General features: G+C 32.0%; 1 non-coding gene across 1 annotated transcript; it reads left to right on the forward strand.

The window, feature by feature from the left end:
• The first annotated feature begins 4,532 nt into the window (after positions 1-4,532).
• Smp_tRNA_01585_Gln_TTG.1.1 lies at positions 4,533-4,598 on the forward strand. The gene has a single exon. It is a non-coding gene (tRNA).
• Positions 4,599-4,827: the final 229 nt, after the last annotated feature.

The following is a 4,827-nucleotide window of genomic DNA, read 5'->3' on the forward strand; positions in this document are numbered from 1 at the left end:
TTGAAATTATTAGACCCAGATTTATTTACTCGAATAAGCTCTTATTTATATTTCGTTTAAATCGCGAACCGATCAATGTTAGATAGCCATTAAAAACCTGGAAGCATTGGGAGGCCATTTCATCCTAGTATCGAACTTATCAACAATGCGCATCCACGATTCCGCACGAGGGATTCGAACCCAGAACATTTGGTCTCATGTACGAACGCCTTACCTCTAGATAACTGAGCTGGCAACCAACGGTATTAATGTCCACCCTCTATCAATCTACGACATTTTGCTGTCATCTGTCATTGTTTTTAATGGGTAACTGCTTCACATCCGACAAGGTTTAGCTAGACCGGTCATTCTCATTTCCGATTGGTGTTACATACTACTTATGTTGACAGACATAAGTAAATAAAACAGTAAACAGGCTTGGATCTGTGAACAACTTGTTCAAATAATAAACAATCGCTCTTTTTTATACATCTGACTGGATTTGACTTATTGAAATTATTCAAAGTCGGAGAAGGAAAACAATTTATTATTCACTGTATTTCCCAATTAATTGAATGGAGCATTTCCTGACTGAAATTAAAACCAACTGTGTTTGTGATCTAATGATTGCGGACTATATTTTCAAAAAAACGTTTCTCGTTTCAATGATAAATAAGTGAATTTCGGTTTCTATGATATGTAATCGAAAAGTTTCCTTGCAAAAAACGTTGTGAATATAATTGAAAGTAGGATTAACCGACTTACCGCTATATATTTCTGTTAAGTCAATATCTGTTTTCTGCTTATAGTCGTTTTGACACTTTAATTTTTCTAATGATCAGTAGATTTCAGAGAGTCAAGAGAATTATTCAAACTTAAGTTTAATCAAGAAATTCACTTTAAATTCTAGTTGAACAGTTTCAAATTGGATATTATTAAATATATTGAGTTGATGATTTTGAAACATTCAATCACGTTCGGTATTCTGAAGGAACTCAACTGATATTAGTTTGTACTTGTAGTAGAAAACGCTTCAGAAGAATGGAAAGTGTTTTATCTAATAGAATCTTCGAATAGGTAACAGAAGAATTTGACATCAAAAAGTTATGAACTGTCCAGGAGTTCCGTAAGTCAACTTATTGTGTTTGGGGATCATACAGTAGATCGGGTTACAGCACTTTGAGTAATGGGCTGTCAGAATAATTGTAGATTTTCACACTATCCAGTTACAGAATTGGTTTATTGTCTTAATTTCAAATTAAGTGTACCAAAAGAGTTTTTGGTGATCAAACAGTTTAAGCCTCCATAATTTTATTAGTGAAGTGAGATATAGACAGTGGTGTAGGCATTTTCAAGATAGTATCAGAGGAAAGGTAATAAACAATTTAACGCACAAGGACTAGTGGTAATTTCGTTTCATGAATAGATTATAGCAAGTCATTTCAGAGTTTTGGTAAGTTACTTGTGAAATGTATTCAGAGAATAAATTTAGATTACGACAATTTAAATTTGGATAGATAGTTGAGCATGTTGTAACCCGGTGATTCTGCATCTCGGATTGAGTCAGTAATGTAAAAGATAATTCACTCAGTATCTTAAAGAAAAATAATTCTCGAAGTTGTTGGACAGAATTTGTTAATTAAAATGTATGAGTTATTGTCACAGAGTTTAATTAACATACAATGTAGATATCGTCCAGATTTAGAAGGCTGTACTGAGACCTGCGCCGGAAAGTACAGATTGTGGGAATATCTGAAACTTAAGTCTACTGCTATATGAAACCTAGATAGCATCTTACCATCTTTAGCGAAGTCTTAATAGAGTAACAGATGATCAAGGCAAATATGTTCTGATTTACCAGTGTTAAGTTTCAAATTCTATTTTGAACACCAAAATGTAGACTAACTGAACTCCATGTTTAGAAAGTTTTACATGTAGCTTAGCTTACGAGGAGAAAATGAATACACTACCTTAAAACCACTTGTGTACAACAAACTTTTACTCCTATTAAACTAATCATAGGTATTGTTAATGTTAGCTATATAGAGTAAAGGACCTAAGAAACTTTCTGGTATTCCACTAATTGTGACCAGAAGAGTGTTCGATAGGATGGAGTTTACTTTTACCATTTACCATCGGTAACGAAAATAACAATTTTTTTTAGTACAGATTATTAACTTTCACTGTTACGGTGTTTTCCTCAAACTTGAAGGTATTGGGTTTTGTTTCTTCCAAGCTCACGAAGGTCAACCGATGGGGAGTTTGATTATAATTCCTTGAGAAAGCTTGGATCAGATTGCCAGGCGAAACGATGAATTTACTTTAAATTCATTCTCTGAGATTTTGTAAATATATTCTTCCTTCTTAATAACTATTCTAAGATCCAAATTTAGTTTAAAATGGATATGTGGAATCGTTACAAAAATGTTATTCTATAATATAACTAATCTTAATTAAAAGTTAAATCTGGTTTACTTTCCTAATAAATGTAAATAAGTTGGTATTACACATGTCAGTCAATTCTGCCTTGTTTTTTCTCTCCATAGAAAAGGATTTGAAATGTAGACATGTTGAATTGTGTAACATTTTTATACAGGGTGAATTTTGTTTTCTGTTTAAGCTAGAAAAGTGAACAAAAAAACATAAAAGAGAAGAAGATTAATCCCATAGAAACTATCTTCTATGTTAGCTTAGTTAGACTTTAAAGAAAGATATAAGAATCTGAAAAATAATTTCATTACCTAATGAATATGTCATTAGTTTATTTAAGCTTTTTCACAAGAAAAAAAACTATTCCATCCAATGAGTTGTTGTGAAGAGTTCACCACAGGAGTTCAACAGTTGTGCAAGTAAGGTGCACAGCAAGCTATTTATCCTTTTAGAAAAATAGAGATAATCGTTAGGATAGTTTTATCATATTCCGAAAGGATTCTATGCAAAAATTGTAAAAAAACGGCAAGAATTTACTATTTTTGTTCCAGAATTAAGTTATTGGAGCCTTTGATTGTTATGATTATAAAGTTTATGCGAACGTGAGGATTTCATATCCATTTTGATAAGATTCATTAATAGAAAGTTACTGAATCTGTTGTAACATAAAGTATGATAGTATCTCTATTTATCTAAATAGCTGGTAATGTTAAAGTATTGATTAGGAGTTAAAGCTATCCACTTACAACCAATAAGTGGGAGGTTTGGATTTGTATCTGTTTATTACAGTTTTAATAGTCTAAGAATATTCTTAGCTTTCATATAAACAATAAGGGTTATACTGAAGTAAATAAACTAGTAATTTTCAAATTAGTTACATTTTAATTGAATAATACTAAAGTTCAATTTATGGGTAGTTTTCAACGTTTATTCAATATTTTGAAACTGAATATTAGACCTATTCTATGAGTAGACAATTGATAAAGTTATCGTTAATTTTAAAAAAATAGTAGAGAGGTCTGTAATCTAAGGGGCTGAATATGCTTTCTTCAAACCCGTAACTTAGTTTATTTAGTCATTTTCCTTGTTATCATATGGTCATATGAACGGAAATACTATATCAGACTGAACTCAAATGAAAAAACCTGAAATGTTTTTAATTAGGATACAAGAATTAACTATTTACTAACTACTTACTTGCTTATCTGTCGATTGAACTAGTGTCCATGATTACTAAGCAATAAGCGTAACTGTGTCATAATGAGAGAGTTCACAACGTACCTAAATCAAAATTTTGGTTAGGTGATAATAAATAGTTCATTAAGACATTTTTTTATCAGTTGACGAAATATTTCAGATTTAATTGAAATCTCTCTTGATGACCTCGTTGATACTCTTAGCAATTCAAGTTTTGTAATTTATATCCACGTAACATAACAAATACTATATTTATTAGTACATTTATTCCTCCATACATTCAAAGAGTTGAACGAGATTACTTTTGTACCTATTCAATGAACTAATTAGTTTAGCTATGTAAAAAGAATAAATCAATCTACATGTCAAGTATAAAATAGAATTTCATTAAACGATTATGATGAATAGTTGAATGCTTTATTGATATAAGGAGTAATAGATTAATCAATCTGAATGTGAATGTCATATGAAATTGATTGTTTGCAATTGTGTGTGAGATATCTTCATATCTTAAGCAGTATTATAGATGTTTATACAATAAGTTATTGAATTATTATTGTTAAATACAACTTAGTTAAATGAATATAAATCTATATATGGTTGAGGAAATCATGAACCGATCATTGTTAGATCTTCATTGAAAACCTGGAAGCACTGGACGGCTGTTCTGTCCTAGTATAGGACTCCTGAACAGTGCACATCCATTATCTAGCACGCGGTAATCCCATCCAAAACCTCAGGTCTCGAACATGAACGCTTAACCTTTAAACCACAAAGCCAACTTCTAACGGTGCATTATATAAATCTGACTATTGATCTGACTGTAAATAAATCGTATATAATTTGATGTATTCTAAGATTCAAACAAACAATACTGAGTGAATTTAAACTTCACCCCATCGCACAAGCAAGTGGCTATCAGGACTCAGTGGCTGAGTGGATAACGCGATGGCGTTTGAAGCGAGGGTACTGGGTTCGAGTCCCAGAGTGAACATCAACTCTGAGATGCAGGTACATCCAACCGACGAGTCCCAAATAGGACGAAACGCGCGTCCTGGATTCCACTGCTAGCCACTATCCATCTTTGCTTATTATTCTAAGATCATTTTAATTTATTTCGAGAGTCAAATAAATCCTTATCAGCAGTTTTGTGCCTTTTCTCCTCTGTTCAAATTGTTGGATAGATTCAGACTGGGGTTATTAGGAGAGGCTAGGAAATCG

The sequence above is a fragment of the Schistosoma mansoni genome, chromosome 3 (assembly GCF_000237925.1).
Source record: "Schistosoma mansoni strain Puerto Rico chromosome 3, complete genome".
NCBI lineage: Eukaryota > Metazoa > Platyhelminthes > Trematoda > Strigeidida > Schistosomatidae > Schistosoma > Schistosoma mansoni.